At 35.7% G+C, this 25,195-nt stretch overlaps 2 long non-coding RNA genes across 2 annotated transcripts; one reads left to right on the plus strand and one right to left on the minus strand.

Annotated features, from left to right (window-relative positions):
* The first annotated feature begins 9,409 nt into the window (after nucleotides 1–9,409).
* On the plus strand, nucleotides 9,410–15,161 carry LOC112639060. Its single transcript, XR_003123272.1, has 3 exons — nucleotides 9,410–9,722; nucleotides 14,753–14,772; nucleotides 14,841–15,161. It is a non-coding gene; the product is annotated as an uncharacterized LOC112639060 (long non-coding RNA).
* Nucleotides 15,162–22,885: 7,724 nt separating this feature from the next.
* Nucleotides 22,886–24,951, minus strand: LOC112639059. Its single transcript, XR_003123271.1, has 3 exons — nucleotides 24,463–24,951; nucleotides 23,212–23,231; nucleotides 22,886–23,143 (listed from the first exon to the last, which is right to left on the minus strand). It is a non-coding gene; the product is annotated as an uncharacterized LOC112639059 (long non-coding RNA).
* Between the last annotated feature and the right edge of the window lie 244 nt (nucleotides 24,952–25,195).

Raw genomic sequence — 25,195 nt, forward strand, 5'->3', positions numbered from 1 at the left:
TGTAAGCAGTGCATTAATTCTATTATTTCGACAGATCCTCTAGGAGCGAGTCTTAGATTCTGAGTCTAGTATCGATGTGCAAGACGTCACGTCACAGCGGCACAGGATCCACGGAGAAATTCTTGCAAAGAAGCTCTCCGTGAAAGCGGCAGAGGAGTAGAATTTGCTACTCAATGCACATCGAGTGACTAACTCGAACGACGCTACACTCTAGGATACGCTCGAGCGTTCTCAGAGGGTCGGTTGAAATTTAAATTATTCAACTCGAAAGAAAAATTTAAAGTCTGTATACGGACAGGTAGGATTCGGGGAAATTGTCGTACAACGGATGATAATTTATCTAGCATATACTGAATTTCCAGGAGCATGCGGCTGCACCGAGAGGTCTGGAGATTCAAGGATACAGACGAGGATACGGGTGGAAGCGGCTGGCTTACTTCAGATAAGTATAAAATTCATAAAATGTTTTGATAGTTAGCTTGTAAGCCAGTGCATAAATTCTATTATTTCGACAGATCCTCTAGGAGCGAGTCTTAGATTCTGAGTCTAGTATCGATGTGCAAGACGTCACGTCACAGCGGCACAGGATCCACGGAGAAATTCTTGCAAAGAAGCTCTCCGTGAAAGCGGCAGAGGAGTAGAATTTGCTACTCAATGCACATCGAGTGACTAACTCGAACGACGCTACACTCTAGGATACGCTTCGAGCGTTCTCAGAGGGTCGGTTGAAATTTAAATTATTCAACTCGAAAGAAAAATTTAAAGTCTGTATACGGGCAAGTAAGATTCTGGGAAAATGTCAATAGGCCTAGAATAAATCAACCTAATATACGAAGTTATTATCAAGGTTGATTAAGAATGATTATTATTTTATTATTTCCTTACCGGATGACGGATCAATGGATGAATGCAGGCACCGCTGCTCCTTCCCTGGGTTGCTCGACCTCGGTGAGAACCTGAAGAAGTGGCAAGGCAGCGCAGAGAATGGCCAAAGAGTCAGAGGTTGCTGGATGGTAGCACTTTATTAAAGTGTTAATGTTGATACAGCTCTCTTAATAGAGATTGAGACTAAGTCCCGAAAGAAAAAAAAAATCAGAATCGCGACTAAGTTATTTTCGAATAAGTTAAGGTGTCCGGTAGGCTTCTAGGTTTGTCCTCTTCGAGAGCTGGAGATCTGATGGGCGTAGAGAGAGCTGAGACACAGGCGAGTTAATGGCGCAGAGACACACCGGCGGCGGCGGCGGGGCCTTATATACCTTCCTCTGGTTCGATGTTTAATGGTAGGGAGAAGAGGTGGGCCTTTTGGTGATTGGTGGGTCGGCTGCTGGAGCTATCCCTTCCTGCTATGAGTTTGCGATGTGGTGGGTGAGAGTTTTGTGGTAGGGATTGCAAGTCTTGCGTCTTAGATTTATTAAATAATTTTAGAATAATTTTTAATAATGATTTTTAACAATCAGAATTTTTTATAATATCGTATTTATGTTATTAGAAAATTTGAGTTCGATTTATAACAATTGTTTAAATTTTAAGTGATATTTTGGTAAATTCTGATGTATTAAACCATTATTATTACAATGATTTTTACAATGGTGCGTATATAGTTAAAATTAATAATTAGTGATTAATTAATATTTAGTAAATTAATAATTAGTAATAATTAGTAAAGAAAAATTTAGCATTTGGATTGCAGATTCTAACGCAACGGATGCGAAGATGGCTTATCTCTTTTTCTAAAAATAGATATGCTGGATGTCCTTCGAAGAATGCTCACTGCATTCTTTCTCTTTATAAGACACATTAGTAACAGTAATATTTTTTAATGAATTACCTTTTAAAATTCGTTTACGTGGTTTAAATTGGCATATTACACGTATTATTCCCAGGTTTAATAATTATCTTAAGACTAATTATTGAGATTTATCATTTACAAGATATATTTTATTTATTTAATAAAGGCTTTAACAATTAGAATTTTTGTGGTTTTATATGTATATATTTTAAAATTTTCAAAGTCGACTTTTAATGATTACTCAAGTCTATGAATAATATTTTAATAAATTCTAATGCGTTAAGCCATTATTATTACAATAAATTTTACAATAAGAATATATGGAAATTAATTATCGCTTCGCTTAATAGTTATTATGTCGCTAAAAGAAATTTTATTCTTACAGTTCTCGGAACAACGTATGAAAAAGCGGCTCGTTTTACTTCTAAGAATGATCACGACGGATGTGCTCGAAGAATTCATTGCACGCTCTACCGTGATCTTTTATTCAAGAGGTCTTTTGATTCTGACAATATTTTATTCTTTGAAGATTTTCATTTGGGCGACTTTTATATTAGCACATATATATATATATATATATGTATAGATATGTATTCGCATATTGCTTATGAAAATTGATTTCAGCAAGTTTTTACTGAATCGTATTTAATAATCATCGTATAAGATTAATAATTATTGTATAAAATCTTGGGGTTATTAATATTAATTATTTGTTAATATTCGTAATATATATATATATATATGTTTTGTGTGCTGATTAATTTTGTCGCGGTAGCAGTCTATTATATCTCCTCCTTTGTTTTATTGTTAAATTTGTTACAAAATGTATATGCATATAGCATGCATATACATATAGGGATATTGTTGGACAAGTTAATATATATATGTGTCAATTTCTATCGCGACGCGTATTTATTGTATTTATACCGTTATTTTATTGAGTTTGGTTATAAAATATATATGCGTATATGTAAATTTATTCAATTTATATTTACTATAGTATGCTATTATAGGGAATTTTGGACATGTTAATATATATTTGTAATTTCTATCGCACGCTATTTATTGTATTTATACCTTATTTTATTGAGTTTGGTTATAAAATATATGTGCATATATGTAAATTTATTCGATTTATAGGTTACATATAGTATGCATATATATATAAAGGTGTATATTTTTATCTATTAATATTTGTTAATTTTTTGTCCTGACGATTGTTTATTACGTCTCTACTTTTATTTTATTGGATTTTGTTATAAAATATGTATGCATATGTGTATATGTAGTCAGTTCATATGTCACATATAGTATGCATATATATGTATATAGAGGTATATGATACTGGATAATAGTGTGATATTAATAGAAAATGCTTTGTTAATGCTTAATTATAAAAGAGAAGTCGATGTATTAATTTGGTTTGCATTCATGCGAGCGCGAATTTAGATCTTCCCTCTGCCTTTAGGTCGGGAGAGGATGTTTAAAAATTCCAATGGAGATAACGCGACGTGCTGGACTTGGCCTTGCACGCTTGTTCGACTCGTAGAGTTATACGCATAATATTCTTTGTGCAGTATTATTCGTAAGTACACATATTATTTCTCTATTTCTCTCGTGTTTTCACGTTTTATTTCCTTTGACTTAATGATACATGTATATTATGCATGGTAAGAAGTTGCTGTCATTATATTCATTGTTGTAATTTTTTATTTTTATTTAATAAAGTTTTTGAATTTAGATTCTATTTTTCGAGTGTCATTTTGCACATTATGTACCTGGGCTCTATTCATTTCTCGGAAGGTTTTAGTCTTACATTATTAAATTTGCATATGTTCATATGCACGTACATATATATATATATATATATATATATATATATATATACGTATAAGAGTGCTCATATGTAAATGTTCGTGCATTTTACAATTGTGTATATACATTTTATATTCATAGTAGCTATAGGTGTCCATCCTTAATATTATTATTTTATTTATTCAGGCGATACTTTTGCCAGGGGGGTACCCGGTGAGTAGGAACACGAATATAGGGTGTCCATATATTTTCGTCATATGAAGACTTACTAGTAAGTAATATTCTGACATAATTATACTTAATAAGGTTTGGTATTATGAAATTTTGTCATTAAAGTACTTGAAAAAGGGGGATTATTATAGTTGAAAACTTTTTATATGAAGTGTTAATATTTTATAAGGCTTGGTACATGCATTCATATATAGAAGGGTGTGATCGTAAATGTTCATGGTTGATTTTTGATGATGTTCATTGGCCTTATTCTGATTTTTTAATTATTTTAATCTAAATTTTATATTATTTTGTTCATTTATGCTAGTTGGTTTTTCTTTCTTTTCATTGGCTCATGTGTATATGCCTTAAGCATATAGATGCTATCCATTTTGTTATACTTAATGCTTTGCAAATTTTTATAAAATATTGACAGCCTCGTGTTAGAAATTATTATTCTTATGACCAAATATTATTTTACATTAATTTTTCAGGCATCCAGGAGGGGGGTCATGTGACTTCGTCATATAAGGTATTCTTATTTGATTTTCAGGTAAGATCACTTTAAATTATTATTTGTGTTATGGGCCGCTAGTATTTGGTTAAATTTCGTTATTAGCTTATTATAAGTGAATATTTTATTTGTTAAGGTCTTATTATTCATTTATTATTGGTTATAAGAGTGGATGCATATATATATATATACATATATATATATATATATTCATATGTATAATTGTTAGAATTATTTTGTAGAATTTGAAGCTAGATTTTACTACCAAAATTTTGTTTCTGAAATTTTCTTATCGTTAATATTTTTATTAATTTATGGTCTAAGAACATATATTCATTTTTATTTGTTTTTAGGTGTCAACAGGTTTAGCAAGAAAAACAAGCAGTGCTGAATTAAAATGTTGATGGTCAAGGATATATTATTATTTCTAAGGGTAAGTCTTATTAAAATTTATGCAAATTTATTATTGTTATTATTATTGTTATTAGTGTTATTATTATTATTTGCATTTAAGCAATTTCAATTTTAATCATAGAGAATTATTAGTACCATATAATTTATTAGTTTTATCAATTGTTAAATTTTGGTTATTATCTTACGTTTTTATTTATAATTTTGTCTTTACAAGTTTCATAGGATATTTATTAAATATTCATTGTTAGTTGGGGATTAATATATATATATCTTGTAATTATTCAATGGCACTTAAATTATATTATTATAAAATATTTTAACATTTATTATTCTTGTATTTGTTATGTTATCCTTGTGACGATATTAAGTCGGATACTAGTAATTTTGATTTTAATGATATTATTTAGAGGGAGAGTTCGTTTGATATTTATACGATTTTGTTTTGTATTTCGATTATTAGTATCGCGATATTATTTAGTGCATAGCTATTATTTATTTGGTTTTATGATTTATAGGTTATACTGGGAGCAGTATATCGATGGTCAATGGAAAATAAAATATTATCGTCGTGAGGGGTTACATCTATATACCCAATATGTTGGAATTATTATCCCAGAGATGTATACGAGAGCATTTTCACCCAAATTTGGACGTCATTTTTTTGATGAATTAGTCGACTAGTGTGGTGATCTACTTGGTCATGGTATCATGATTATATTATTTTTATAATTCTATTGTAAAAGATCTCGAAGTTACAACACTTTTGTTTGGTAAATTTGATTGTTAGCATCATATTTATACTTCTAGTGAGTAGGGACTGTTATTTTAGAACTATATACGGGAGCATATTAGGACGTGTACTTATTTTGATTAATTAATCGATTAGTACGTTGATCTACTTGGTAATGGGATCACAATTATGCCCTTAGTATATCTCTATTGTAAAAGATATCGAAGTTACAAACATTTTAAATTTTTGTTTTTGGGGTTGCCTTTAAAATTTTACTGCTAGAATAATCACCGGGGAAGCTACTAGAAGGTCGTCAGATTTTTATCGTTAATCTTTATTCGTTTAATGAATTATCCTAACAAAGTCTACGCCAAGTATTGGCTTTATTTTGTATTAATTGTTTTATTTCTTTTACAGGTTACCGAATGGGAGCGTACATGTATTTATATACGGGGAGGAAGAGGGTTGATGGATCAACATTTCTACGTCGAAAATTATAGGGGTTGTTTCAACGCATAATTTTATAAATATATATATATATAAACATATATATATATATATGTTTTTAGTTAAGACATCGGTGTTGTAAGGATTTTTGATTATATAAGTATTTTTAATGGTACTACTATAAGACGTACCTATTAATATTATGTTATTATATTTTTAGCACGTTTTAATTATTATATTTTTAATTATTTAAAGGCGATTGTGTTGCTTTTATGATTATATAATATGCTTTGCCTGTCATGTACTATGCATATTAATTATTTAATCAATTCTGCCAAGTAATTTATCAAGTCTGTCGCTAAAATTTAATTATTAAATTTTATCGTTAATATTTGATTCTTCCAATTATATTTTATTATTGATGTTTCATTAAAATTTTGAGATTCGTTAACTAATTAACTTTTCTCTTTCAGGTGCAGGACTACCGTGGCTTTACTTTTAAATGATATTTGGATTTGTCGATGTCGAGGTGGATGATTATTAAAAATCGCTCACATCGCGGGATTTTATATAGATCTTGATTGTTAGTATTAATTTCTTTTTAGAGGAAGTTAAGGAATACAAGGTTTAAAATTATATTATTAATTAACAAGAATGTGTATACGTATATGTATCAAAATTTTAATATTGGTTTGTATGTCTTAAGATATTAATTTTATAAACGGCATACAATAAGATTTTATAAATGTTGATACTTTTGCTTTATATAAATGAAATATTGAATTATCATTGATCATATAATAATTTTAAATTTTGATTAATGCATTAAGATTTCGATTGTTCATATATCAAAATGATTTTATCTAATTTATTACAATTTGCTTAGGAATACTGTTGCTGGAAATATCTTTTATTAAATTCTCATTGGTCAAAGCATTGATTTCTCAAGGGATTATTATTTTGTCTTAGTTTATTCGCGATATCCGTGTAGGGCAAAAATCGTCGTGTTTAATATATGTACATGTATGTGTATTAATTGTATTTTTATTATATATTTTTCCTACACGTTATTAGAGAATATATATATATATATTCATTGGGAAAAGGGAAGCTTATAAATCATTTCATATTTATGGTTTGATAATCATAAGTAAGCGTAAATATTTCCCTTTATTTTATTATTTTACATATTTATAATGTTAACTTATTATTTCTTTTGTTAATTCTTATGCGTTAATTTTCATTGATATTATAAGGGATTGCATATATTAATTATACGAATTTAGTTTTCTATAACATGGCGATTGACTATTATTGTTAGTAATTTGCCTTACCGTATTTATTTATAATTGGGTTATGTAATATATGCATGTGTCCGATTTAAATATTATTAAAATTTATGTCCTTGGTTATTGGTAGGACATTTGTCATGAAATAATTTAGTATTAATGTACAGCGTTAAATTGAGAAATTTTATATTTTGATTATATATTATCTTGGAGGGTCATTATCCTCTTCAATTATTTTATAGGAAATTGTATATAGACCTTTTATTAATTACGATTTTTCTTTTTCAGGTTTCTAGTGGTGAGAATCTACATTTAAGAGATGTTTACGCGGGAGAGAGAGGGAGATGTTCAAGCCTATGATTTGTGCTACAAGATTCCAACAATATATATATATATAAGCATAGACGTTCTTATTATTATATTTTTATTTATTCTTTTGGTTCAACAAAATGTTTTATAAATTAATTTTATTTCATCGAGAAAAAAAAACTCTTATTAATTTCTGGTTAGCACATACTATATTTATTTAATAAATTCTGTATGTCATAAAGAATAGTTGGGGGACTTTTATTTATCCGACAGATCAAATAGAAACAGATACGGATTTTAATTTTATTTAATTTATTCTCTTGAATTTTAAGTCATTATATTTATAAATTTTGTTGATGATCAACAGGTACATTTTGTTGTTCCGTTTGGTGTATCTATGTGTATGTCTCATTTAATAATTAGGTTAGTAGGATCAATATAGCGATTTTATTTCAATATATGTAATAGAATTAATCATGATCAGATATATATATGTGGGTAGCGTATGTATATTTTGAGTAAAGTATAATTCGAGTGATATTTGAGTCTTATAGTTCTCCTAAATAGTAATGGAGATGTTAGACACAAAATTTCAGATATATATGTATATATAAGAGGCGGTATTTATGCTTGTTTAAAAATGTAATCTTATTTCAACAAATCTGTTGGTCATGGTATTAGAGTTTATTATTAGAAGTGTCATGTATAAGAGTTATAATTTTTCTTTTGAACGTATTGTACGTTTGTTCTCGGTTATTTGTTCGTAATGTAATGAGTACGTATTTTTACTGAGTGGCTTTATATGAATATATATATATGTCACTATTGTAAAGACGATTTTATTTAGTTTTTGTGCGGAGTTTATTTTATTAATTATTTGTATTAAGCATTTTTGCTTGTAAATCAAGTCTTTACGTCTCCTTTTATATGGCTAGGTCCTTAAGGTTATACTGTTAATAATTATTTAAAAGGGGCTTGTGGAGCAATTCTATTAATGTTAATCGTTGAGGGTTTTGATTCTTACTTTATAAGAGTGTTTCTTGTCTCTACTGGAAAATATGGGATTACTAGATTTGGCTTATATCGATGGGTTTTCCTTTTACAGATTCTTAAAATTGGGGATCTATGTACGAGTATACGCGTATGAAGGCGGAAAATATTCTAACTATTTGAAGAGTGCGGATTATATATACTTATCGGAAGGATAATTGATTTTACACTTCACGATACTTTAACTAGAACTTAAATCTATTCTACGTAAGTATATATATTTTCTTTTTCTTTCTTTTCATATATTGTTTTTTTTTTTTATTTCATCTATTGTGGTTTTTTTTTTTGTTAACAAAATGAATCGTTATCGAATCTGTTTCATCACGATTGATTGTTTGAATAATGAAAGATATTTGTAAATATATATATATTCTAGATTTGAAATTCTTTACATTATTGTGGCTTTAAGATTTTCAATATTTTTAATTAAAGTTTATTCAATAAGTTTCCAATGATAACGGTTAGGTTCATTTTGTTAGATTTTGTCTATATATATATATATATATATATATATTTAAATATATTTGCTAATGCTGGTTTTACGGTTAGTTCCACTAGTATAACGAAATTTTATATAGAGTAATGACGATATGATAATATTGTGACATTTTATTGATATTTTCTATAATTTTCAGGTATTCTGTAGCGACTTTCAATGAGTGTACTACACATATGCTGTCAGCGAGGGACAGATATATATATATATAGACGTTATTATATAACAATAGTAGGTAAAGATTATGATATAGATATAGTTTTGGAATTTTAATATGCGATATAGTGTAGTATAAAGATTTTGAAAATTTTTCATTGCGGGACGTAACAGCCATTAACTCAGCCTGTGTCTCAGCTCTCTCTACGCCCATCAGATCTCCAGCTCTCGAAGAGGAAAAACCTAGAAGCCTACCGGACACCTTAACTTATTCGAAAATAACTTAGTCGCGATTTTGATTTTTTCTTTCGGGACTTAGTCTCAATCTCTATTAAGAGAGCTGTATCAACATTAACACTTTAATAAAGTGCTACCATCCAGCAACCTCTGACTCTTTGGCCATTCTCTGCGCTGCCTTGCCACTTCTTCAGGTTCTCACCGAGGTCGAGCAACCCAGGGAAGGAGCAGCGGTGCCTGTATTCATCCATTGATCCCGTCATCCGGTAAGGAAATAATAAAATAATAATCATTCTTAATCAACCTTGATAATAACTCTGTATATTAGTTCGATTTATTCTAGGCCTATTGACAATTTTCCCAGAATCTTACTTGCCCGTATACAGACTTTAAATTTTTCTTTCGAGTTGAATTATTTAAATTTCAACCGATCCTCTGAGAACGCTCGAAGCGTATCCTAGAGTGTAGCGTCGTTCGAGTTAGTCACTCGATGTGCATTGAGTAGCAAATTCTACTCCTCTGCCGCTTTCACGGAGAGCTTCTCTGAAAGAATTTCTCCGTGGATCCTGTGCCGCTGTGACGTGACGTCTTGCACATCGATACTAGACTCAGAATCTAAGACTCGCTCCTAGAGGATCTGTCGAAATAATAGAATTAATGCACTGGCTTACAAGTTAACTATCGAAACATTTCATGAATTTTATACTTATCTGAAGTAAGCCAGCCGCTCTTACCCGTACCTTCGTCTGTATCCTTGAATCTCCAGACCTCTCGGTGCAGCCGCATGCTCCTGGAAATTCAAAATATGCTAAATAAATTATCATTCGTTGTATGACAATCTTCTCCGAATCCTACCTGTCCGTATACAGACTTTAAATTTTTCTTTCGAGTTGAATAATTTAAATTTCAACCGACCCTCTGAGAACGTTCAAAGCGTATCCTAGAGTGTAGCGTCGTTCGAGTTAGTCACTCGATGTGCATTGAGTAGCAAATTCTACTCCTCTGCCGCTTTCACGGAGAGCTTCTCTGAAAGAATTTCTCCGTTGTTACGTCTTACTTCTCCAGTTTTCGGTAACTATTCCCTCACTCTCTGATTCTAGGATCAGACCTGCTGGGCTTACCATACAGATGAGCGAAGTGCGTCTCCCAATTTATCTTTTGAGGCAACCTACGCAATGCCGGCTATACCTCGGGATCGCCGGGAGCTCTGGACCTAACTGCTTTGATTGGATCGCTGGATTTATCTGCTTTCCGAAGGATTATGCTTGTGGATCGTGCGTGTTAAGAAATAAAGATTCACTTTATTTTAGGAAAAGTACAAATTTATATAGATTTATTTAATATCCTCTAGTACATTTTAATCTTTGGTCTTCTCTCTTTGATCGTGGGCGCGTAATATAAAATAAAGGATTTAATCTACCTCGTCTATGCCGTAGAAAATATTGTTTAATGTCTGCTCAGGGTCTTCTTCAGGGAGAAGATACCATCTGTGGTGCGAATTCAAAACTGGTGAGTATTCTCTAGAGTATGCAGGCGCATGGCTAGGGGAAAGGGAGATTTCAGGGCACTGCGTCTGCTTATCGTGCGTAACTGGAGTCCGTCTGATCTCGGCTTCTCGTTCCCAGGCGAGAAATGTCTCCACAGGTATTTGTATGTGCGGCTGTCCGATGTTAATCTCCAGGAGGAAGCTGTCGTTATGGACGTCGCTAGTTATTTCTATGTTTTCTTCCTCGGGTTCTGACTCTTGATAGTCGGGGAGAATCTCCGATGTAGTAGGGAAATCAGGGGGACTTTCAGTAAGGGTAACTGTATTGTCTTCGCTTGCCTGGACAATTTCTATGGCTGTTTCTGTGTCGCCTGACGGATGACTGATGATTGGTTCGCGGGGTTCGCGTAAGAGGGAGCGTCTCTGTACGCCCGGATTCCGTATAGGAATAAGGGATCTTTTATTATTCGAGTTGCGCTGCCTGACTCTAACCATCTAGGGGTAAATTGTTATTTAGAATTCGAATATTTATCCATGGGGATGTATGATGAATACTCACGATTGCTGATGTTAAGTGAAACCTGTTAAAAATGAATATTGCAATAGAGTGACGTATTATCGCAAATAAATATTTATACGCATATAGCAGATCAAAGAGAGATGAAGCAGTCCAGCATATTAGAGAGAGAAGATCATATAAGGAGACATGTTAATTATATACCATCGCAAATAATTAAAATAGAGTTGCGCAGATGCAGCGGTAAAGTATCGCGCAGATGCGGCAACAGTTCATGAAATACAAGAAATCAATTGATTTGAATAAAATGTTTCATATAATAAAATAAAATAATTCAAATTAAAATAATTCAAATTGCCAAATGTTCAATTTAATAAAAGATTTTAATTTAATAAATGAATTTAATTATATTATAATAAATTTTATGATAAGTCATACAATGATGAATCATACGAATATAAAATAAAATAAAAATGAGTCATACAATGATGAATCATACGATGATGAGTCATACAGCAGGTGTTCGTTAACAGAATATTTCAATAAATTATATGATGAGTCATACGACGATGAGTCATACAAATATAATTTTAAATAAAATAAATTAATTAATTTGTTAAAATGAAATAAAATAATAAAGTTAATAAAAGTGAATTAATTCATTGGCAAATTGCTTCAATAAGAATATGCGATGTACTATTAAAAGTTGTTCACAAAATGGCGGGCTGCCATGAAATATGGTAAAACAAGATGGCAGGTTCCCCAACTCCTTATATATTATACATGAAAAATATATGTAGATTCGTAGAAATTTCTGGACTTTCGGTAGATAGGGAAATAGATTGCTTTTTATTTCGTTTATTATAAAGCTGAAGGAATACAGAGGTACTGGAAAATGAAAGGATAGATACCGTATCGGCTTGCTTAGCCTTCAATCAAATAGTTAAAATGATTCCTTTAATAATATTCGTTTGAATCTCGCGCCGAGAATCTAGTGATAAAAAGAGACAGACATACTACCGTTATATGTGATTTTCATGAATGTACTTAAGGAAGTCTGTTCGGAAATTGAAATCGATTATAAATTCGTCTTTATGATGAAGCTCTTTAATGAGTCTTCGATAATTCGTATTAATGATTCAATTAATAATACTAATAATATCTTCGATAAATCTTTATGTATCAGACGTGTAATTGCAATATTATTTCAATTGTTTAATTATAATTGCGTATAGGCATCTCAAGAGTAGACATAGATGCAATAATTGATCGTAGTAGATCGTAATAAAGAGATAGTAAATGTAGTAGAATATCGTTGCGAATCACGAGAGTAAAGAAGTATGTAAAATAAAAGAAATAGGTACTTACCAATGAGTACTGCAGAGTGAAGTTGAAGATCTCCAGGGAGGACAGTCTACCTCGGTGACGTCGCTGTAGGAGAGTTGAAGGAGCCGGTGATGAATGACTGGCAGAAGACTCAAGTGATGATAAAATAAAACTTTAATATACTTTGTTCCAAGTACAAAGATTTGACAGTTCTCGGACTAAGTCCTTTTCGGCTCAAAAATAAATACTCGTGACTGCGTGAAGGTTATACGTTGAAAGAACTGAGAGTCAAATGCTCACGTGTGTGAATTTAAAAGAACTGAGTGTCAAATCGAGTCAAATGCGAAGAGAGTCGCTCTGCATGGGTTTTTATAACGGGATTCCTACTTTTTGGGCAATTGTCGCAGAGTGGGAGCAGGTTCCTTTTCGCAGGGCGGAGTCTCTGATGATTGGTTCCCCTCTTAAAATTGGATGCGTGCGCAGCTTTTCATCGGTAGAAGGGTGATGCGTGCGCAATTTTGCGTAGGCGTTTGAACGATGATTGCGTCCCCGTTTTTGGGTCTTGAGGTGGTGGGGGAAGTAGAGTAGCCAATCAGGAAGTAGCAAAAATTCTGATGCAACCGGATGCGGTGAGTCATCGATGAGTCACTTTTGGCAACAATTCTTCTGATACTTGATATTTTTCTTGAAGGTTATCAGTGACATTCGATATTTTTTCGTATAATTTATGTGACAGGTGTCCTTCGATTAAAATAGATTTGCGTCGCCGAATTGTCGCACCGGCTTATCTTTAAATTATTATAAATTATTTAACTGATGAGCTCATGGTCGAATCTTTGTTATAAACAATATGAATATGCGTATTTAGTAACGCATATATAGTATATGTAGACGGCTAAATAAAAGTATCTATAGTATGTGTACGTATAAGAAATATGTTTTACCAACAAGACTTCAAAATTTGTAAGAATAATGGAATTTAACATTTGGACCTCCCTGTAGATTAGGGAGTCGAAAATATATGGAATTATGTAAAAACATGTGTAAATATTCGGCTGTGGTCCTCAAAATTTGGGTTTAGAGATTTATAATGTATCAGGATAGTATATTCTCATAAGAGGTATACGTCGGTAAGTCGGTAAGTTAGTATGTCGGTAACTTCTGAATTTAAATAAAATTAAAGTATTAGGATAGCATGTATATGAAAGAGGCATGCTCCTAGTGAAAGAATATATATAAATATATGTATGTTTGTTGGTTAATATCTTTAAAATTAAAGTTTTAAAATTTTAAAGTATCAGGGTAGCATATTCATAAAAGAGGTATGCTCCTGGTAGAACGTCGGTAACTGGTGGGTCGGTAAGTCGTTGGGTTGGTAAGTTACCATAAGTCGGTAAGGTAGTAAGGTGTCGGTAACAAAAAGTCGGTATGTTACCATAGGTAGGTAAGGTAGAAAAGTGTCGGTAACAAAAAGTCGGTAAAGTAGAAATCTGTTTTATCATCAGTCGGTAAGGTAGGAATTTCCTATATTATCATTTATCCTTGGTCGGTAAAGTAGGAATTGACTTTACCATCCCATGTAGAAAGGGTTGAAGTCTTGCAGGCTCTTTAAAAGTATAAGAGGTTACTATTCTGTAGGCGCTGCTTATACTGTATTAAAGGTATAAGTTTTTAGGCGTTTGTATATACGATATAGAGTCTGTAGGCGCTTTAAGAGTATAAACGGCTGCGGTTTTGCAGGCGCTTAATAGAAGGAAGATCAATAAGGCTATTTAATATGAATTATAATGCTTTTCTAGGCGAAAGAATATTGTAATTGCAGTAATTAGAGTGAATTATTTGTATTATAGCGTTTTTGATCCCCTTATAAGAGCTGAAAATAATATAAGATTAGTATTATTCGTCTTAACTCTATGAACCACCTTGCTGTGACTACATTTACCTTATAAAACCATTCATCTTAACAGGTACCTTTCTACGCATCATCGTAAGTAAACCCCTTTTGTGTTAAATCAATCGCATCAAACATACTAAATAGTCATAATCCCTCGGTAGATGGTTAACCCCCGCCGAACTTCTTCCGTTGGACGCGAAATTCCCCTCCGTGCCGCGGGTATACGCCGCAGGCGTGCCTCCCGGTCGGTACTTAGGCTCCCTACAGCTCGTCAGTTGTTTGCCGACGAGAACGACTTAACAAGCAGAGTAACAAGGTACTCTCCAGTGCGTAGTTTCGCGCCCTCCCGCGCATACCCTTATCGTCCTCCCCGAAACCCTCCAGCGGTTCTTCAAGAGGAACAACAGCCCAGAGCCAGGCCGCCATCGCCCAATTACTCCCCCATCCAGGATTCATCTAATCCCAGCTACTCGCCGGTCAGGACACCGAAAGATCTTCCTTCCATACCGGAAGAACGAAGACCCATAGAACAACGCACAGAACCTGAGGCTGGTCCATCCAACCCAGGTCAAGTTCTGGATCCCCCTGAACCAAATTTCTACCCGGAACCAGAGGACCTAGTCTTACCAAGCAGTATCCAACCCCTCGCAGGACTAACAGACGAAGATTTTATCGAGATCTACGAATACTTGCAGCGAGATAATTTCTTCAACAACCGCGAATAATAACTATATCTAGATATCGCCTTAGAAATGCTATAGAGAAGAACATTAACTACATATACACATCTATACGTATAACGATATACACTATCTACAACTGTCAAATAATAACAATAATAACAATAATAAAAAATTTGTAAAGCTCTAAGGAAGTAAACTAATAAAAGAAAACAGATCAAAAAGGATAAATTGGGTCAGGTTCAACGCACCTAATTTATTTCCCATCGTCAATCCCTCTCCAGAAAGAAGCGCAAAAGATTCTTAGTCTCTCGGCGTCCTAGGGTATAGCCGGCTTGGCAGGTTGCCCTGAAAAAGAAATAGAGAGAAGTTACAATTGCGTAACAAATAAATACGTGAGAAGTTACGATCGAGACGTAACAACGAAATCTCAAAACGTAACACTTAAAAAAAAACGTTTATTTCAAGTTAGTACGTCTTATAGGCGTGCGTTATCCGGATTAAAAACATTCATTTCAACTTAGTTCAATACTTCGGAACACGGCATGCTATCTTTCAAAATAGCCTTTAATTCACGTTAGGACGTCGCATGGACGTGCGTTATCAGGATTAAAAGCATTCATTTCTACTTAGTTCAGTACTTCGCATGATCGCATGCTATTTTGAAAAAAAGCGTCTAATTCAAGTTAGTACGTCGTATAGGCGTTCGTTATCCGGATTAAAAGCATTCATTTCTACTTAGTTCAGTACTTCGCATCATCGAATGCTATCTTGAAAAAAAGTGTTTAATTCACGTTAGTACGTCGTACAGGCGTGCGTTATCTGGATTAAAAGCATTCATTTCAACTAAGTTCAATGCTTCGGAACATCGCATGCTATCTTTAAAAATAGCGTTTAATTCACGATAGTACGTCGCATAGACGTGCGTTATCCGGATTAAAAGCATTCATTTCTACTTAGTTCAGTACTTCTCATCCTCGCATGCTATCTTGAAAAAAAGCGTTTAATTCACGTTAGTACGTCACACAGGCGTGCATTATCCGGATTAAAAGCATTCATTTCAACTTAATTCAATACTTCGGAACATCGCATGCTATCTTTCAAAATAGCGTTTAATTCACGTTAGGACGTCGCATAGACGTGCGTTATCAGGATTAAAAGCATTCATTTCTACTTAGTTCAGTACTTCGCATGATCGCATGCTATCTTGAAAAAAAGCGTCTAATTCAAGTTAGTACGTCGTATAGGCGTTCGTTATCCGGATTAAAAGCATTCATTTCTACTTAGTTCAGTACTTCGCATCATCGAATGCTATCTTGAAAAAAAGCGTTTAATTCACGTTAGTACGTCACACAGGCGTGCGTTATCCGGATTAAAAGCATTCATTTCTACTTAATTCAGTACTTCGCATTATCGAATGCTATCTTGAAAAAAAGTGTTTAATTCACATCAGTACGTCGCACAGGCGTGCGTTATCTGGATTAAAAGCATTCATTTCAACTTAGTTCAATACTTCGGAACATCGCATGCTATCTTTAAAAATAGCGTTTATTTAACGTTAGTACGTCGCTTAGACGTGCGTTATCCGGATTAAAAGCATCCATTTCTACTTAATTCAGTAACTCGCATCATCGAATGCTATCTTGAAAAAAACTGTTTAATTTACGTTAGTACGTCGCAGAGGCGTGCGTTATCCGGATTAAAAGCATTCATTTCTACTTAGTTCAGTACTTCGCATCCTCGCATGCTATCTTGAAAAAAAGCGTCTAATTCAAGTTAGTACGTCGCATAGACGTGCGTTATCCGGATTAAAAGCATTCATTTCTACTTAGTTCAGTACTTCGCATCATCGAATGCTATCTTGAAAAAAAGTGTTTAATTCACGTTAGTACGTCGCACAGGCGTGCGTTATCCGGATTAAAAGCATTCATTTCTACTTAGTTCAGTACTTCGCATCCTCGCATGCTATCTTGAAAAAAAGGGTTTAATTCACGTTAGTACGTCACACATGCGTGCGTTATCCGGATTAATAGCATTCATTTCAACTTAGTTCAGTACTTCGCATCCTCGCATGCTATCTTGAAAAAAAGTGTTTAATTCACGTTAGTACGTCGCACAGGCGTGCGTTATCCGGATTAATAGCATTCATATCAACTTAGTTCAGTACTTCGCATCCTCGCATGCTATCTTGAAAAAAAGCGTTTAATTCAAGTTAGTATGTCACACAGGCGTGCGTTATCAGGATTAAAAGCATTCATTTCAACTTAGTTCAATACTTCGGATCAGCGCATGTTACCTTTAAAAATAGTGTTTAATTCACGTTAGTACGTCGCACAGGCGTGCGTTATCCGGATTAAAAGTATTCATTTCTACTTAGTTCAGTACTTCGCATCCTCGCATGCTATCTTGAAAAAAAGGGTTTAATTCACGTTAGTACGTCACACATGCGTGCCTTATCCGGATTAAAAGCATTCATTTCAACTTAGTTCAATACTTCGGAACATCGCATGCTATCTTTAAAATTAGCGTTTAATTCACGTTAGTACGTCGCATAGGCGTGCGTTATCCGGATTAAAAGCATTCATTTCTACTTAGTTCAGTACTTCGTAAAATCGCATGCTATCTTTCAAAATAGCGTTTAATTCACGTTAGTACGTCACACAGGCGTGCGTTATCAGGATTAAAAGCATTCATTTCAACTTAGTTCAATACTTCGGATCAGCGCATGCTATCTTTAAAAATAGCGTTTAATACACGTTAGTACGTCGCATAGGCGTGCGTTATCCGGATTAAAAGCATTCATTTCTACTTAGTTCAGTACTTCGCATCATCGAATGCTATCTTGAAAAAAAGTGTTTAATTCACGTTAGTACGTCGCATAGGCGTGCGTTATCCGGATTAAAAGCATTCTTTTCTACTTAGTTCAGTACTTCGTATCAACGAATGCTATCTTGAAAAAAAATGTTTAATTCACGTTCGTATGTCGCAAAGGCGTGCGTTATCCGGATTAAAAGCATTCTTTTCTACTTAGTTCAGTACTTCGTATCATCGAATGCTATCTTGAAAAAAAATGTTTAATTCACGTTCGTATGTCTCAAAGGCGTGCGTTATCCGGATTAATAGCATTCATTTCAACTTAGTTCAGTACTACGCATCCTCGCATGCTATCTTGAAAAAAAGTGTTTAATTCACGTTAGTACGTCGCACAGGCGTGCGTTATCCGGATTAAAAGCATTCATTTCTACTGTTACGTTTTGAGATTTCGTTGTTACGTCTCGATCGTAACTTCTCACGTATTTATTTGTTACGCAATTGTAACTTCTCTCTATTTCTTTTTCAGGGCAACCTGCCAAGCCGGCTATACCCTAGGACGCCGAGAGACTAAGAATCTTTTGCGCTTCTTTCTGGAGAGGGATTGACGATGGGAAATAAATTAGGTGCGTTGAACCTGACCCAATTTATCCTTTTTGATCTGTTTTCTTTTATTAGTTTACTTCCTTAGAGCTTTACAAATTTTTTATTATTGTTATTATTGTTATTATTTGACAGTTGTAGATAGTGTATATCGTTATACGTATAGATGTGTGTATGTTGTTAATGTTCTTCTCTATAGCATTTCTAAGGCAATATCTAGATATAGTTATTATTTGCGGTTGTTGAAGAAATTATCTCGCTGCAAGTATTCGTAGATCTCGATAAAATCTTCGTCTGTTAGTCCTGCGAGGGGTTGGATACTGCTTGGTAAGACTAGGTCCTCTGGTTCCGGGTAGAAATTTGGTTCAGGGGGATCCAGAACTTGACCTGAGTTGGATGGACCAGCCTCAGGTTCTGTGCGTTGTTCTATGGGTCTTCGTTCTTCCGGTATGGAAGGAAGATCTTCCGGTGTCCTGACCGGCGAGTAGCTGGGATTAGATGAATCCTGGATGGGGGAGTAATTGGGCGATGGCGGCCTGGCTCTGGGCTGTTGTTCCTCTTGAAGAACCGCTGGAGGGTTTCGGGGAGGACGATAAGGGTATGCGCGGGAGGGCGCGAAACTACGCACTGGAGAGTACCTTGTTACTCTGCTTGTTAAGTCGTTCTCGTCGGCAAACAACTGACGAGCTGTAGGGAGCCTAAGTACCGACCGGGAGGCACGCCTGCGGCGTATACCCGCGGCACGGAGGGGAATTTCGCGTCCAACGGAAGAAGTTCGGCGGGGGTTAACCATCTACCGAGGGATTATGACTATTTAGTATGTTTGATGCGATTGATTTAACACAAAAGGGGTTTACTTACGATGATGCGTAGAAAGGTACCTGTTAAGATGAATGGTTTTATAAGGTAAATGTAGTCACAGCAAGGTGGTTCATAGAGTTAAGACGAATAATACGGCTTAATGGATTATTGTGAGATAAACGAACGTAGATTATGATGGTATATCTCGCTCGTTCTCATATAATGGTTGAAACGTTCGGCTGTATACAGTTCATTGGGGTACAGCAATTAACGATTTATTTAATATATCTTGAATTTTCAGGGGCATGTGGTTGCACCGAGAGGTCCGGAGATTCAGGGGGTACAGACAAGGATACGGGTAAGAGCGGCTGGCTTACTTCAGATAAGTATAAAATTCATAAAATGTTTTCGATAGTTAACTTGTAAGCCAGTGCATAAATTCTATTATTTCGACAGATCCTCTAGGAGCGAGTCTTAGATTCTGAGTCTAGTATCGATGTGCAAGACGTCACGTCACAGCGGCACAGGATCCACGGAGAAATTCTTTCAGAGAAGCTCTCCGTGAAAGCGGCAGAGGAGTAGAATTTGCTACTCAATGCACATCGAGTGACTAACTCGAACGACGCTACACTCTAGGATACGCTTTGAACGTTCTCAGAGGGTCGGTTGAAATTTAAATTATTCAACTCGAAAGAAAAATTTAAAGTCTGTATACGGACAGGTAGGATTCGGAGAAGATTGTCATACAACGAATGATAATTTATTTAGCATATTTTGAATTTCCAGGAGCATGCGGCTGCACCGAGAGGTCTGGAGATTGTTACGTTTTGAGATTTCGTTGTTACGTCTCGATCGTAACTTCTCACGTATTTATTTGTTACGCAATTGTAACTTCTCTCTATTTCTTTTTCAGGGCAACCTGCCAAGCCGGCTATACTCTAGGACGCCGAGAGACTAAGAATCTTTTGCGCTTCTTTCAGGAGAGGGATTGACGATGGGAAATAGATTAGATGCGTTGAACCTGACCCAATTTATCCTTTTTGATCTGTTTTCTTTTATTAGTTTGCTTCCTTAGAGCTTTACAAATCCTTTATTATTGTTATCATTGTTATTATTTGACAGTTGTAGATAGTGTATATTGTTATACGTATAAATGTGTGTATGTAGTTAATGTTCTTCTCTATAGCATTTCTAAGGCGATATCTAGATATGGTTATTATTCGCGGTTGTTGAAGAAATTATCTCGCTGCAAGTATTCGTAGATCTCGATAAAATCTTCGTCTGTTAGTCCTGCGAGGGGTTGGATACTGCTTGGTAAGACTAGGTCCTCTGGTTCCGGGTAGAAATTTGGTTCAGGGGGATCCAGAACTTGACCTGGGTTGGATGGACCAGCCTCAGTTTCTGTGCTTTGTTCTATGGGTCTTCGTTCTTCCGGTATGGAAGGAAGATCTTCCGGTGTCCTGACCGGCGAGTAGCTGGGATTAGATGAATCCTGGATGGGGGAGTAAATTGGGCGATGGCGGCCTGGCTCTGGGCTGGTGTTCCTCTTGAAGAACCGCTGGAGGGTTTCGGGGAGGACGATAAGGGTATGCGCGGGAGGGCGCGAAACTACGCACTGGAGAGTACCTTGTTACTCTGCTTGTTAAGTCGTTCTCGTCGGCAAACAACTGACGAGCTGTAGGGAGCCTAAATACCGACCGGGAGGCACGCCTGCGGCGTATACCCGCGGCACGGAGGGGAATTTCGCGTCCAACGGAAGAAGTTCGGCGGGGGTTAACCATCTACCGAGGGATTATGACTATTTAGTATGTTTGATGCGATTGATTTAACACAAAAGGGGTTTACTTACGATGATGCGTAGAAAGGTACCTGTTAAGATGAATGGTTTTATAAGGTAAATGTAGTCACAGCAAGGTGGTTCATAGAGTTAAGACGAATAATACGGCTTAATGGATTATTGTGAGATAAACGAACGTAGATTATGATGGTATATCTCGCTCGTTCTCATATAATGGTTGAAACGTTCGGCTGTATACAGTTCATTGGGGTACAGCAATTAACGATTTATTTAATATATCTTGAATTTTCAGGGGCATGTGGTTGCACCGAGAGGTCCGGAGATTCAGGGGGTACAGACAAGGATACGGGTAAGAGCGGCTGGCTTACTTCAGATAAGTATAAAATTCATAAAATGTTTTCGATAGTTAACTTGTAAGCCAGTGCATAAATTCTATTATTTCGACAGATCCTCTAGCAGCGAGTCTTAGATTCTGAGTCTAGTATCGATGTGCAAGACGTCACGTCACAGCGGCACAGGATCCACGGAGAAATTCTTTCAGAGAAGCTCTCCGTGAAAGCGGCAGAGGAGTAGAATTTGCTACTCAATGCACATCGAGTGACTAACTCGAACGACGCTACACTCTAGGATACGCTTTGAACGTTCTCAGAGGGTCGGTTGAAATTTAAATTATTCAACTCGAAAGAAAAATTTAAAGTCTGTATACGGACAGGTAGGATTCGGAGAAGATTGTCATACAACGAATGATAATTTATTTAGCATATTTTGAATTTCCAGGAGCATGCGGCTGCACCGAGAGGTCTGGAGATTGTTACGTTTTGAGATTTCGTTGTTACGTCTCGATCGTAACTTCTCACGTATTTATTTGTTACGCAATTGTAACTTCTCTCTATTTCTTTTTCAGGGCAACCTGCCAAGCCGGCTATACCCTAGGACGCCGAGAGACTAAGAATCTTTTGCGCTTCTTTCAGGAGAGGGATTGACGATGGGAAATAGATTAGATGCGTTGAACCTGACCCAATTTATCCTTTTTGATCTGTTTTCTTTTATTATTTGCTTCCTTAGAGCTTTACAAATCCTTTATTATTGTTATCATTGTTATTATTTGACAGTTGTAGATAGTGTATATTGTTATACGTATAAATGTGTGTATGTAGTTAATGTTCTTCTCTATAGCATTTCTAAGGCGATATCTAGATATGGTTATTATTCGCGGTTGTTGAAGAAATTATCTCGCTGCAAGTATTCGTAGATCTCGATAAAATCTTCGTCTGTTAGTCCTGCGAGGGGTTGGATACTGCTTGGTAAGACTAGGTCCTCTGGTTCCGGGTAGAAATTTGGTTCAGGGGGATCCAGAACTTGACCTGGGTTGGATGGACCAGCCTCAGTTTCTGTGCTTTGTTCTATGGGTCTTCGTTCTTCCGGTATGGAAGGAAGATCTTCCGGTGTCCTGACCGGCGAGTAGCTGGGATTAGATGAATCCTGGATGGGGGAGTAAATTGGGCGATGGCGGCCTGGCTCTGGGCTGGTGTTCCTCTTGAAGAACCGCTGGAGGGTTTCGGGGAGGACGATAAGGGTATGCGCGGGAGGGCGCGAAACTACGCACTGGAGAGTACCTTGTTACTCTGCTTGTTAAGTCGTTCTCGTCGGCAAACAACTGACGAGCTGTAGGGAGCCTAAGTACCGACCGGGAGGCACGCCTGCGGCGTATACCCGCGGCACGGAGGGGAATTTCGCGTCCAACGGAAGAAGTTCGGCGGGGGTTAACCATCTACCGAGGGAATACGACTATTTAGTATGTTTGATGCGATTGATTTAACACAAAAGGGGTTTACTTACGATGATGCGTAGAAAGGTACCTGTTAAGATGAATGGTTTTATAAGGTAAATGTAGTCACAGCAAGGTGGTTCATAGAGTTAAGACGAATAATACGGCTTAATGGATTATTATGAGATAAACGAATGTAGATTATGATGGTATATCTCACTCGTTCTCATATCATGGTTGAAACGTTCGGCTATATACAGTCAGTTGGGGTACAGCAATTAATGATTTATTTAATATATTTTGAATTTTTCAGGGGCATGCGGTTGCACCGCGAGGTCCGGAGATTCAGGGGGTACAGACAAGGATACGGGTAAGAGCGGCTGGCTTACTTCAGATAAGTATAAAATTCATAAAATGTTTTCGATAGTTAACTTGTAAGCCAGTGCATTAATTCTATTATTTCGACAGATCCTCTAGGAGCGAGTCTTAGATTCTGAGTCTAGTATCGATGTGCAAGACGTCACGTCACAGCGGCACAGGATCCACGGAGAAATTCTTGCAAAGAAGCTCTCCGTGAAAGCGGCAGAGGAGTAGAATTTGCTACTCAATGCACATCGAGTGACTAACTCGAACGACGCTACACTCTAGGATACGCTTCGAGCGTTCTCAGAGGGTCGGTTGAAATTTAAATTATTCAACTCGAAAGAAAAATTTAAAGTCTGTATACGGACAGGTAGGATTCGGGGAAAATTGTCGTACAACGGATGATAATTTATCTAGCATATACTGAATTTCCAGGAGCATGCGGCTGCACCGAGAGGTCTGGAGATTCAAGGATACAGACGAGGATACGGGTGGAAGCGGCTGGCTTACTTCAGATAAGTATAAAATTCATAAAATGTTTTGATAGTTAACTTGTAAGCCAGTGCATAAATTCTATTATTTCGACAGATCCTCTAGGAGCGAGTCTTAGATTCTGAGTCTAGTATCGATGTGCAAGACGTCACGTCACAGCGGCACAGGATCCACGGAGAAATTCTTGCAAAGAAGCTCTCCGTGAAAGCGGCAGAGGAGTAGAATTTGCTACTCAATGCACATCGAGTGACTAACTCGAACGACGCTACACTCTAGGATACGCTTCGAGCGTTCTCAGAGGGTCGGTTGAAATTTAAATTATTCAACTCGAAAGAAAAATTTAAAGTCTGTATACGGGCAAGTAAGATTCTGGGAAAATCGTCAATAGGCCTAGAATAAATCAACCTAATATACGAAGTTATTATCAAGGTTGATTAAGAATGATTATTATTTTATTATTTCCTTACCGGATGACGGGATCAATGGATGAATGCAGGCACCGCTGCTCCTTCCCTGGGTTGCTCGACCTCGGTGAGAACCTGAAGAAGTGGCAAGGCAGCGCAGAGAATGGCCAAAGAGTCAGAGGTTGCTGGATGGTAGCACTTTATTAAAGTGTTAATGTTGATACAGCTCTCTTAATAGAGATTGAGACTAAGTCCCGAAAGAAAAAAAAAATCAGAATCGCGACTAAGTTATTTTCGAATAAGTTAAGGTGTCCGGTAGGCTTCTAGGTTTGTCCTCTTCGAGAGCTGGAGATCTGATGGGCGTAGAGAGAGCTGAGACACAGGCGAGTTAATGGCGCAGAGACACACCGGCGGCGGCGGCGGCGGCCTTATATACCTTCCTCTGGTTCGATGTTTAATGGTAGGGAGAAGAGGTGGGCCTTTTTGGTGATTGGTGGGTCGGCTGCTGGAGCTATCCCTTCCTGCTATGAGTTTGCGATGTGGTGGGTGATAGTTTTGTGGTAGGGATTGCAAGTCTTGCGTCTTAGATTTATTAAATAATTTTAGAATAGTTTTTAATAATGATTTTTAACAATCAGAATTTTTTATAATATCGTATTTATGTTATTAGAAAATTTGAGTTCGATTTATAACAATTGTTTAAATTTTAAGTGATATTTTGGTAAATTCTGATGTATTAAACCATTATTATTACAATGATTTTTACAATGGTGCGTATATAGTTAAAATTAATAAT

Source organism: Camponotus floridanus, unplaced genomic scaffold (genome assembly GCF_003227725.1).
Source record: "Camponotus floridanus strain SB8 unplaced genomic scaffold, Cflo_v7.5 scaffold443, whole genome shotgun sequence".
Taxonomy (NCBI): domain Eukaryota; kingdom Metazoa; phylum Arthropoda; class Insecta; order Hymenoptera; family Formicidae; genus Camponotus; species Camponotus floridanus.